The sequence below is a fragment of the Myotis yumanensis genome, unplaced genomic scaffold (assembly GCF_028538775.1).
Source record: "Myotis yumanensis isolate MYYU_CA2020_CCGP unplaced genomic scaffold, mMyoYum1.0.hap1 SCAF_2, whole genome shotgun sequence".
In the NCBI taxonomy this organism is placed as follows: domain Eukaryota; kingdom Metazoa; phylum Chordata; class Mammalia; order Chiroptera; family Vespertilionidae; genus Myotis; species Myotis yumanensis.
Genome location: NW_027223753.1, coordinates 66,843,018 through 66,856,847, shown reverse-complemented (window position 1 = coordinate 66,856,847; position 13,830 = coordinate 66,843,018). Strand labels below are relative to the sequence as shown.

General features: G+C 36.9%; 1 protein-coding gene across 3 annotated transcripts in view; it reads right to left on the bottom strand.

Annotated features, from left to right (window-relative positions):
- PKN2 (protein kinase N2) overlaps positions 1 to 13,830 on the bottom strand; it is a 158,669-nt gene that overhangs the window by 95,409 nt on the left and 49,430 nt on the right. The gene's annotated exons all lie outside the window — the stretch shown is intronic.

The following is a 13,830-nucleotide window of genomic DNA, read 5'->3' as shown; positions in this document are numbered from 1 at the left end:
CATTTCATAAAGATAAAAGATTCAATTCACCAGAAAGATATATCCATTTTAAATTTATTTTGTGGCTAATAACATGGAGACAAAGTAAAGCAAAAATTGGCAGCATTAAAGAGGATATAGCAACTCCGATCCCACTAAACATTAATTCAATGTTTTTCATAATAGAACAAGCAGATAAAAATTAAATGCTTAACCTATAAATATATAAAGAATAATAGCCAACCAGTGAAGAATATATATTATTTTTAAGCACACACAGAACATTTAAAAAATTATATATGACCATAAAATAAATCTCAGGAAGTTTCAAGGGACCACAATATAATTAATCAAGCAATTAAAAAATAAAACTAGGAAAACCCTCCTATGTTAGATGACCCAGAAACACACTTTTAAGTACCTTGTAGGATAACAAAGATATATGAAAATAAGAAAATATTTCAAACTAAAATTTTAGGTGATATCATCATGACAGCATAATATGTTCCCCTTTTTTGCCCCACTTTTTAAACAATGAATTAAATATCCATCCATGGACAAAACTGCATTTATGTGATTTGAAGTATTTAGCACCATAGGCCAAGGGACATGGTAGGAGTCTTGCCCCATTTAGCTCTGGTAATAGAACTCAGGATCAATCAAAGACATAAAAATAAGACCTGATACCATCATTCCTGAAGCAAACTTAGGGAAGAAGCCCTCAACATTGGTCTTAGCAATGATTTTTTTGGATGACACCAAAAGCAAAATAACCTCAATCTATATCAAACTTTAAGGCTTCTTCACAGCAAAAAACAAGCAACAAAATTAAAAAGCAACATACAGGCCTGGCTGGTGTGGCTCAGTGTTTGACAGTTAACGGTTCAATTCCTGGTCAGGGCACATACCCGGGTTTCGAGCTCGATCCCCAGTGGGGGTTGTGCAGGAGGCAGCCAATCAATGATTCTCTCTCATCATTGATGTTTGTATCTCTCCCTCTCCCTTCGTCTCTGAAATCAATAAAAATATATTTTAAAAAATACAAATGATCTAACTGGCTATCATCAAGAGATAGCAAACTGTTTCAAGACTGTACAGATAAGGGAACCCTTATATACCTTTCATGAAAATGTAAATTGGTATAGCCACTACGAAAAACAGTATGGAGGTTTCTAAAAAAATTAAAAGTAGAACTACCATATAATCCAGCAGTTCCACTTTTGAGTATCTATCTAAGGGATAAAAAACAGGATGTCAAAGAGATATAGGCACTCTCATGTTTATTTGGCATTACTCACAATAGCCAAGATATGAAAACTACTTGTGTTCCTCAATAGGTGAAAATAAAGAAGATGTGGTATGTACGTGTGTACATGTGTACACACACATAAAATATGAAATATTATTAAGCAATGAGAGAAAACTTCTGCCATTTACAACAACATGGTTAGAGCTTGAGGGCATTATACTAAGTGAGATAAGTCAGACAGAGAAAAACAAATGCCATATGATATCACTTATATGTGGACTCTAAAAAGGCCAAGATCTTGTAAAAACAGAGTAGAAAGGTGGTTACCAGAGGCTAGAGAGTAGGGTAATTGGGAAATGCTGTTTAAGCATACAAACTAGAAACTAGTAGATAAATAAGTCCTGAAGAACTAATGCAAAGCATAGTGATTATAGGCAACAATACTATAAACTCCAAAGTTGCTAAGAGACTAGATCTTAATTGTTCCCATGCCCAATAAGAAGTGATAATATGTGACATGATAGAGGTGTTGGCTAATGCTATGGTGATAATCATATTGCAATATATAAATGTATACATGTTGTACACCTTAAACTTACATATTGCTATTTATCAATTATGTTTTCTATAAAAATATTTAAAAATTTTACATATCAAAACTTTTGTGATGCAACTAAAGCAATACTTAGAGGATAGTCATAAACTTTGAATGAATGTATTAGAAAAGATAATAAATCTAAAATGCTAAGCATCTCCTCTGACTGGTTTTGCTCCATTGGTAGAGCAAAGGGTCACGGGTTCAATTCCCAGTCATGGGCACATACCGCATAACAGGCCAGATCCCAGGAACCAGTCAGGGCTAGTGCAGGAGGCAACCAATCAACGTGTCTCTCTCACATCTACATTTCTCTTGCTTCCTATCTACCTTCTCCCTCCACTCCACTCTCTCTAAAAAAGAAAATCAATGGAAAAAAATATCCTCGGTGAGAATTTTTAAAAAAAGTGCTAAGCATCTATCTTGTTGAGATTAAACAACATCTGGTAGCCTTTTAAAAAAGTAGCCAACTAATTCCAAAGAATGAGAGAAAAAAAGTAATAAATGGGCAGAGATTAACAAAATAGAACAAACAAAAAGAATCAGTAGAGCCAAAAACCTTTTTTTTTTGGTAAAAAGAACTGCATATAAAATATGACAAAAAAAGTGATCAAGAAAGAAAAATAAATAACATACCTATATTAGTAATGAAAGAGGAAATGTTACTACAGATATACACAGATATGTCAATAAATTTGAAAACTATGTAAAATAGAGATCATAAGAAACTATAAGTTCTTCAAAAACAATTAAAGATTACAATTACCAATAAAATTCAAAGTGCTACAAGACTCCTTAAATATATTACAAACTTGTAGAAGAATGTAAATAATAGTATTTGCAAACTTTAAGTGCCTGACACTATAAGCTAACTTAAAACTTCATGCTCAACGTCTTTCTCTTTTGCTTAAAGTAAGCAGAGGTTAAGCAGGGGGAAAAAAAAAAAGAAACAAGATTTCAGTCTCACCTGCAGTTGGGGGCTAGGGGCAAGGCAGTGCATGGTGCATGTGACCCAATCCCACGATAGATATAACTAGACATCTGTAGCTTTATGCTTCTGAGAATGCTTTTGCTTTTCTGATAAAAAGAGACTCGTTAGTTCCTCATCCTGGTGGAATAAAATTTGGGTTTTAATAAGAGCCCAAGAAAAGGCCTGAGAACTCTACAAAGTCGGCAATCAGATCAGGAAAAACCTGATTGAAGACAGGAACCTCAAACAGTGCCATCTATAATGGCTAAATTACTTCTGGACTTGTCTTTGGCTTGGGATGCCTGGGGGGAGAAGTAATAGTATTCTTTTAAAATTCCTACTGTTCTCATAGTTTAGAGGCAGGAAATCATATTATCTTAAGTTTAAGTTTGCTTTTAACTGGATTCAGGTTGATAAAGCTTCCAGGCATCTTACAGAAATGCACATACTCTTTGAAAGAAGACACTTTAAATCTAAACCTAAAAGAATTCCCCCAGAGAAAGTTCCAGTGAAAATATACACAGTAGAAATCACAAAGCTCAGATAGAAAAAAAAAAAATCACCATGAGTAAGAAAAACCTATAGTAGTATGACAAGGATTTTACTTATTGTCATTACCATATACAGAATGTGAAAGAAAGTGTATTTAATATGAAAACTAAATACAAGGAGTATCAAAGAATGTTTGGGACAAGACACTATCAAAAATAACCAAGATTATAAAAATAGAACTTCCAGTATTAATATATATACAGGGTGTCCCCAAAAATGTATATATACTTTGAATAATTATATATTTCAATGGTTTAAATTTGAAGAGAAAGAAACATCAATTGAGCTATTTGCTGTTAAAGCAGCGGTTCTCAACCTGTGGGTCGCAACCCCTTTGGGGGTCGAACGACCCTTTCACAGGGGTCACCTAAGACCACCAGAAAACACATATATAATTACATACTGATTTTGTGATTAATCACTATGCTTTAATTATGTTCAATTTGTAACAATGAAATTGAGGGTCACCACAACATGAGGAACTGTATTAAAGGGTCACAGCATTAGGAAGGTTGAGAACCACTGTGTTAAAGTGTACATACATTTTTTGGGACACCCTATAAATTAGAAATACAATATATGTGATCAAGAGCAAACTGGAGCCGAACCAGTTTGGCTCAGTGGATAGAGCGTCGGCCTGCAGACTGAAGGGTCCCAGGTTCAATTCCGGTCAAGGGCATGTACCTTGGTTGCGGGCACATCCCCAGTGAGGGGCGTGCAGGAGGCAGCTTGATCGATCTCTCTCATCAATGTTTCTGGCTCTCTATCCTTCTCTCTTCTTCTTTGTAAAAAATCAATAAAATATTTAAAAAAATAAAAAAAGAGCAAATTGGACACAGGTAAAAGGAGTATTAGAGAAATGGAGACAGAGACTTGAAGAAATTATCATGCATCCAATTGGAGTTCCAAAATGAAAGAATAGAGGGAATACAGAAGGTGCAATACTAAAAAAAAAAAAAAAAAAAAAAAAAAAAAAAAAAGCTAAGAATTTTCCATAATGAATGAAATACACAAATCTCAGACTCTCAGACTCAGGAAACATAGCAAATCCAAAGCAGATCTAATGAAAGGAAATATAAACAATTATTCTCAAAGAGCAGAACACTGAAGGCAGAATATCTTAAAAGAAGCTAGGGAGAAAAGACATTATCTACATGGCTTCAACCATCAGACTACAGCTGCCTCCTCCTCAATAACAGTGGAAGACTGTGAAATAAGTTTCCAAGTGCTGAGAGAAAATAACCTAGAATTGTATACGAGGAAAAATATCTTTCCACAGTCTATACCTTTAGAAAGAAAAAGAAACAAATGATTCTAGAAGGAAGGTCTGTGAAGTATGAAGAAATGGACAAAGAAAATGATAAACATGTAGGCGATTGTAAACCAACAATGACTATATAAGACAACATAATTAGATCCAATTTGTGAAATTGAAGATAAGTAAAAGAACTAGAATATAAACATCAATGGCATATAAATCAAGTGGAGTTAAATAGATTCAAATTAACCACATCATACTTTCTGGTATTTCCAAAGTGGTAGGTATTTCAAGCCAAGATGGGTTTTTGGGTCTTCATCTGGTAATTTATGACCTTGTGGATACTACTTGAATGTCCTATTGGCTTTTCTTCTAATTGTATTTAAAATTGAACTCTTCTTTCCTGGAACACTACTTCTAAATCTTTCTGCTTGTTTTCTGTCCTGTTAATGGCATGAATCTAGTAATCCATAAATAAAAACTGACTTTTACTATAGATGCCTCCCTTTCTTTTTACTTTTGCTCTGCAATGTAAGTCTGTATGTCATATACCAAACCTTTAGATTCCACCTCTGACACAGGTCTCAAATAAGAAAAACAAGGCCTGGAGGGGTTTAAAGTGGCATATAACCATGCAACTATGTAATGCTTCAGCTGGGATGAGATCTCAGATCATATAATCTTTGGTCTTTATTTTATAGCCAGCTGACTCCCAATGTTTAATATTCATAAAGTGATCCTTAAACAGCCAGAATGCCTGCTTCTGAACTGAGGCTATTTACTGCATTTAAAAAAAGGAGAAAATATAGTTGAAGTAAACCTAGCCAAATCTAAACTAGTAAAAGTAGTAGTATGCTGAAGCACTAGCTAATCTATCTCCTTCACAAACTGTCATCTGTAAGTCTTTTAGTTACTGTTCACTGGTCAACATTTTGGTTTTCGCTTGATACGTATAAACCGATATTTAAAAAATAAACTTCTCCAGAACCTTGCCATGTGTTACAGTTATATTAACAGTTTATATTTCCCCTAAAATCTAACGTTCTTGTTTAACCAGATATGATTACCTTATAAAGACATCTGGAACCTGCTCAGATTATAATGAGTGCTCATTTATTATTAATGGATGATTAACCAGCTATTTTGAGTACTCAGGATAACCTCTGTCAGCTGTCACCAATGAAGTAATTTTGCTGAAATATTTTATAGCTGGTACAACCTCTGGTTTAGTTTTATTATTATTTTACCAAAAGTGCGTGTATAAAATTGTGGGTTGTAACATGCTTTTTTGTTTAAGGTGAAATAAGCAAGCAAGGCATTAACAATTTTAGAACTGGCCTTGGCAGAGTATTTCAGTTGGTTATAGCATTGTCCCCATATGCCAAGGTTGCAGGTTTGATCCTTAGTAAGGACACATACAAGAATCAACCAATGAATGTGCATAAATGAGTAGACAACAAAATGCATAAATGAGTAGAGACAACAAATCTATGATTCTCCTCTCTATCTAAAATCAAATTAAAAATTCAGAACTGCTTGTATCTACTATATTAAACTAAAGGCCCAGTGTACAGATGCGTGCACATTGAAAAGAAATTAATTAGAAGGTGGCTGGTGGGACTGGGCGAGATGGGCTAGACATGCCCTGGAGCCATCCTCCTGCAGGTTCCTCCCTGGCTGGCAGCACCTGGGGCAGCTCTGAGGCTCGAAGGGCGTCTACGGAGTGAGCAGGATCCCTCTAGCAGGTGGGGTTCCTTGGCCTGGCCTGTGGGGATGGGGCTGAAACCGGCAGTCCAACATCCCCCGAGGGGTCCAGAGTGCGAGAGGGCACTCTGCAAAGTTGCTGTCGTTTGGCAGCTCCGGCGTTTGAGCATCTTCCCCCTGGTGGTCAATGTGTATCATACCTACCAGCGGGTCGGCTGGTCACTTAGCCTTTTATACAAAACCCTGTACCCAGGGCATGCACAGTTATTTAATAAATTCTCCTTAAGATGGCGCTTTTTCCTCTTTCCTCCCTCTGATTACAATGATGTATATCACCAATCATTATACACTTGTTAGACTGGTTAAAAATATATATCAATAATAGCAAGTGCTGGAGTGGATGTGAAAAACTGGAACTCCCATATATGCTGGTGAGAAAAAAAATGCTATAACCACTCTGGAAAACATTCTGGCAGCTGTGTACAATGCTAAATATATTCTAACATATAACTTAGCAATCACACTTCTAAGTATTTACCAAAGTGAACTGACAACATGTTCACACAAAAAACTATTCATGGGTAGTTATAGCAGCTGTGCTGAAAATTTCCAAAAACTAGAAAACAACCCTAATGTTCTTGGTGAATGAATAAACAAACTGCGGTACATCTATATAATGTACTACTACAGAGCTAGAACGATACTCCAAAAATTTATATGGAGTCAAAAAAGACCCTGAATAGCTGCAGCAATCTTGAGAAAGAAAAACAAAATTGGAGGAATCACAATACCAGATTTCAAGTTATACTACAAAGCCACCAAAATCAAAACAGCGTGGTACTAGCACGAGAAGAAGCATATCAATAAATGAAACAGAAAAGAGAACCAAGATATAGACCCAAGCCATTATGCTCAATTAAAATTTGACAAAAGAGGTAAGAGCATACAGTGAAGTCAAGACAGTCTCTTCAATAAATGGTATTGAAAAAATTGGATACATGCAAAAAAAAAAAAGAAAGAAAGAAAAGAAAATAGACCACCGACTTACACCATACCCGAGAATAAGCTCAAAATGAATAAAAGACTTAAATGTAAGTCGTGAAACCACAAAGATCCTACAAGAAAACATAGGCAGCAAAATCTCAGACATCTCTCATAGCAACATGTTTACTGATACATCTCCTAAGCCAAAGGAAGCTAAGGAGAAAATAAACAAATAGAACTTCATCAAACTAAAAAGCTCTGCACAGCAAAAGAAACCATCAACAAAACGAATAGACTGCCCACTGTATGGGAGAACATATTTAGCAATGATACATCTGATAAAGGGTTAATATCCAAAATATATAAGGAATTCATACAGCTTATAAAAGGAAGACAAACAATCCAATTAAAAAGTGGGCAAAGGACCTAAATACCGTAGACACTTCTCCAAAGAGGACATACAGATGGCCAAGAGACATATGAAAAAATGCTCAAAGTCACTTGATCATCAGAGAGATGCAAATTAAAATGATAATGAGGTATCACCTCACACCTGTCAGAATGGCTACCATCAACAAATCAACAAATGACAAGTGCTGGAGAGGATGTGGAGAAAAGGGAACCCTATCTTACACTGCTGGCACTTGACCCAGTGATCCCACATCTAGGAATATATCCTAAGAAACCCGAAGCACCAATCAGAAAAAATGTATGCACCCCTATGTTCATTGCAGCACAATTTACAATAGCTAAGATCTGGAAATAGGCAAGTGCCCATCAGTAAATGAGTAGACAAAAAAGCTGTGGTTACATTTATACCATGGAATTCTATGCAACAGTAAAAAAGAATCTCTTACTCTTTGAGACAGCATGGAGGGACCTGGAGAGTATCATGGTAAGTGAGGTAAGTCAGTTAGAGAAAGACAAGTATCACATGATTGCACTCATATGTAGAATCTAAGTAACAAAATAAACTGATGAACAGAGTGGATCCAGAGGCATGGAAGCATGGAACAGTGTGTGGAATCTTGGAGGGAGGGTGGGTGGGTGGGCGGGAGGTAATCAATCAAAAACCTTGCAAACATAACCCATGGACACAGACAATAGGGTGCTAAAGACCTGGGGTGGGGGAGAGGGGCGGGGACATGATGGAGTGGGTAAATGGGGCAATAAGGGGGATATATGTAATAATTTCAACAACAAAGAATTATAAAAAATAAAATAAAATAATAAAAAAGAAAGACTTCATAAACTGAACTTTGGTCATTAAAATACAAAACTTCAATATAGTTATATCTGCAGAATTTAAAAGAATTTCCAAGGTTAACTCCAAAAATCCTAATACTATTAGTTTTATATATGCTGGATATTCTAGATGTTAAAGAAAATATTCACTACCTCAATGGGTAAAAATCTAAGTTTGGTGGGGTCTGAAAAGATGGCAATGAGAAGAGCTAATAAGAAAAGGAAATGAGATGAAAATAAAGGGGCTTATACTACACATATTATTAGCTATATTTAATAAAATATGAAAATTATTCTTATCCACTTCTTTAGAGATACACAAGAGTCCAAGAATCAGGAAACTGGTTCTTTGCTTTGGAGTCTCAGATGCCAACTAAGGCTTAGGTTACCACTCTACTTTATAGAATTCATTTCTTACTACTCTTAAAAATACATACATATATTTTACAAATAACAGTCCCAAAAGAGCAGATCTTGACATTATACTAAGTAATATTTCAGAGAGTTTTATAGTTAAAAGTTTCTAAGTTCATCTGATAAAAATCCTTATCCTATATAATAAAGAGCTAGTATGCTAATTAGACCAGTTAAAATTTGAATTTACTTAAAATAAATCTTGGAAATGCAGGCATTCAGAGGTATATAAAAAATTAAATAGCCCTAACCGGTTTGGCTCAGTGGATAGAGAGTTGGCCTGCGGACTGAAAGGTCCCAGATTCAATTCTGGTCAAGGGCATGTACCCTGGTTGCAGGCACATCCCCAGTAGGAGGTGTGCAGGAGGCAGCTGATCGATGTTTCTAACTCTCTATCTCTCTCCCTTCCTCTCTGTAAAAAATCAATAAAATATATTAAAAAATTAAAAAATAGTTCTCTTTGCAAGTGGCTTATTCTTTTACAGTATTACTGATTTGGCAGCATTACAAGCAACAATATAGAGGTTTAAAGGTAGTTCAACATAAACTTTGGGTCAGATTGCCATAAAATTTCATATTTTTTACATTACATACTAAGGTTAATAAAATTATTTATTTTAGATTAGGTGTGACAGGATGACTTAAGGACATGGTACTTTGCTTTCAGTTCTTTAAAGCACAGATGTTCCTCAGCTTATAGCAGTTCAACTTACAATTTTTAGCTTTGCAATGATGCAAAAGCAATACACATTAAGTAGAAACTGTGCTTTGAAATTTCAATTTTTATCTTTTCCTGCTATATGCGGTATGATACTCTCTTGTGATTCTGGGCCACTACAGTGAGCCACATGATCACAAGGGTAAGCAACCAGTAGTTTACAGTGTACTGTATTGCTAGTTTTTTGGATATTGTGTTTTCGCATCCCATCATGTCTACAGAAATGCCCATGTGAGTCTCCTGCTTCTGGTAAGGAGAAGGCGGCAGCAATTGCTTTTGAGATGAAATTCAAGATAATCGCCCAACTGTAGGCTAATGTAAGTGTTCTGAGCACATTTAAAGTAGGCTGGCTAAGCTATGATGTTCGGTAGGTTAGGTGTATTAAATGCATTTCAATTTAGGGTATTTTTCAATTTACAACGGGTTTATCAGGATGTAACTCCATTAAAAATCAGGAAGCATGTATATGTGAATTAACAGAAGTGTTTGGCTAATTCTTGTCTGGAGAGGGATTATGTAAGCAGAATCGATGACTCATAGAAAGAACAAATTTTAAGTCTGCATTGTATCAATGGTTACTATGTAAGTGGTTAGAAAGACTGCTTTTAATTCACATCTGCAATAATTAACTCTATCACTCTACTTTCTTATTTATAAAACTAGAGGCCTGATGCACAAAATTCGTGCAAGGGGCTCAGCCCTCGCATCCCAGCTGCCTCTGCCCTCACAGCAGTCCCAGCTGCCTTGCCGCCCAGCCCCCTGCCCACTTGTCATTCAGGAAGGTTGTTCTGTTGTCTGGTCTGTCTCTCTCCTCTCCCTCCTCTATCCTCCCCCCACCTCTCTCTCTGGTCTCTCTCCCCTCTCTCCCCTCTCTCTCCCCTCCCTTCCCTTCCCTTCCCCTCCCCTCCCCTCCTCTTCTCTCTCTCTCTCTCTCTTTTTCTCTCTGAAATCAATAAAAATGTATTTTAAAAAATTATGTTTTGGTATTAATTACCTCAACTAACACAGTATTTTTATTTGCTGGGGTGTTTTTGTTTGTGTTTTGGGCTGCAACAGTCACAACTAAATACCTACTATGTTGCAGATTCTATGATATATCTTGAAAACACATCCCTGCCCTGAAGGCGCATACAGTTTAGTAAGTGATATAAACATGTACAATCTACACTAATAAAAGACAAACATGCAAACTGACCATACCTTTGCTACGCCGTAAGCCACGCCCACCACCAATCAGAGGGACTATACGCAAATTAACCCAACCAAGATGGCGGCCAGCAGCCATGGAGCTGGAGCAAGCAGGAGGCTTGGTTGCCCCAATGATGGAGGAAGCCAAGCTTCCCACTTGCTGCCTGGCTCTGAGCTCCACTCAAAGCAACAAAGTTTCAATTATAGAAGGTAAATAAACCCCAGAATAAAAAAAAAAAAAAGAAAAAAAGGAGAGGCTGGGAGCTTCCATCACCAGGGAGCTTGGCCAGCCTGAAAACGGCCCTCAGCCCCTCACCCAGACTAGCCAGGCAACCCAGTGGGGACCCCCCACTCTAAAGGGGGTGTGGCCAGCCTGAAAACGGCCATCAGCCCCTCACTCAGGCTGGCCAAACCTCCATGGGGTGAGGGTTCCCACTGGGGGGGCTTGACCAGCCAGCAAACAGCCATCAGCCCCCACCCTGAAGGGGGTGTGACCAGCCTGCAAAAAGCCATCAGTCCCTCACCCAGGCTGATCAGGCACCCCAGCAGGACCCCCACCCTGATCCGGGACACCCTTCAGGGCAAACCAGCTGGCCCCCACCCATGCACCAGGCCTCTATCCTATATAATAAAAGGGTAATATGCAAATTGACCCTAACAGCAGAAGGACTGGGAATGACTGGTCACTATGACACACACTGACCACCAGGGGACAGACGCTCAATGCAGGAGCTGCCCCCTGGTGGTCAGTGTGCTCCCACAGGGGGAGCTCTGGTCAGCCACAAGCCAGGCTGATGGCAGCCAGTACAGTGGTGGTGGTGGGAGCCTCTCCAGCCTCCTCAGCAGTGCTAAGGATGTCCGACTGCAGCTTAGGCCTGCTCCCCGCTGGCAAGTGGACATCCCCTAAGGGCGCCTGGCCGCCAGAGGGATGTCTGACTGCCAGCTTGGGCCTGATCCCCCAGGGAGCGGGCCTAAGCCAGCAGGTGGACATCCTCCGAGGGGTCCCAGACTGCAAGAGGGCATAGGCCGGGCTGAGGGACCCCCCTGAGTGCACAAACTTTTGTGCACCGGGCCTTTAGTATAACATAATACAATAATGAATGGACAAAGCAGAACAGAAAAGACAATCAGTGAAAGTCAGGGAAGGTTTCACAGGGATATCCAAATTGGCTTTAAGGGAGAAAAGATATTTGATAGTAAGACTTAAAGATCATTTCCTTATATGAAACTCTAGGAAAGACAAATTTAAACTAAAGTGATAAAAGGTAGACCAGTGGTTGCTTAAACCAGAGATGGGGATTGGAGATTGATTGAGATGCATGTATACAAGAGAACCATTGAAGTGATGGAAAGGTTCAGAATCACTGGTTGTAGTGAAGGTTACCCGGGTATGTACATTTGTTAAAGCTCATCAAATCATAAACTTGAAATATGTGCATTTTATCATATATAATTTATACTTTAGTAAAGTTAAAAAATGTTTAAAGGACTGGGGAAACGGGACTTTTGTTTGGCAAAAACTCTTCTGTATTCCAATTACAAGGTAGTTATGGGTATTCTGTGAGGAGGAAAATGTTTTCTCTAAATAAACAGAGTTTAAAACTCCAGCGCTGTTTCTTATTTTAGACCTCTCCTAAAGAAGTAATGGGCAAAAAATGTAGAGCTCAGCAGAGTTCCAACAGAACAGGCTATTTCAAAGTTTATATAACACTGCTAAAAAAAGCATTTTCCTAATACAAATTTCCATTTATAATGTAATTATTGAATGTGGGGGTAAGAGACTACTAGCTGAGGAGTTAATGAGTTCTTTTTAGCTAGCTTTGTGATTCACATCTTTGGGATTATTTAAGCTTTAAAATAAGAAGGCTTGTTTCTCTATGATTTCTTTCATTTTCAAGATTCAATTATTCTTACAAGGTTGAAATCTCTATATAGAGTTCTCCAAATGAAATCCCTATGGTAAGTCCCACATGTTGAAATTGAGGCATTAAAACAAGTTCTGTCAAATATACTAATATCAGAAATACTTTATGCAACTTTTGAGATTGGTCATTTGAGCTTCTTAGTCAAATTTATTATCTTCCTAATTAAATTTCATTTTACTTATATCTGTTATTTCTTATTACCTGATTACTGTTTCTTCTAAAATTTCTATAGTGCTAGATATATTACTATGCTACATATACCACTCCTTTGCTTTGAAAATGAAGAAATTAAGTTATAGAGATTAAATACCTTGCTCAAAATATCATCTTTGCAAAGAAAAAAACTATTAGATAAATATACATTAAATAATTTTTAGTAAAAAGTTTTAGAAAGTATGTATATATGAATGGATGAATATTGATACAAATATACAAATATTTTTTCTGGAAGAATACTCAACAGAAAGTTAGTAATGCTACTTTTAGAGAGAATGGCTAGGATGGAGAGAGGTAGTTTTTCTATTTTTACTTTCTGTAGCACTAAAAAAATTCCAACATGAACATTTGTTAATTCTACTGTTTAAAAAATTATATTCTTCTGTTGCACTTATGGGTTATATTTTCCTTCTATTTTCTATATTTAAGAAAAAAAGTAATATTTGGCTTTTTAAATTTTCTTCTTTTTTAAACAATATACCGGTGGTTTAGTTGTTAATTTAGTTGCTTCAAGCATGAAGAACAAAGGTCATAGGCTTGATTAATTACATTTGCAAAGAATAAAAATAGCCCTTGGTCACAGAATGCATTTTTAACTTTAAAAAGTCATCTGGCAAACTCGAGCTGCTGATCACAAGGATGAATCAGGTAAGTGCATATGGCTGACTCAATACAAAACATTAATACTGGAAAATAACTCTAAGTAATATCTTACTGACAGAGGGTAAGAGAGTAGGCCGCAAAATTATTCATCTCTAACTAAATAATTCATATTCATCAATTTAATGCACTTCTGAACAGAATATAAACAAGACCTTAACTGTAAGAGAAAA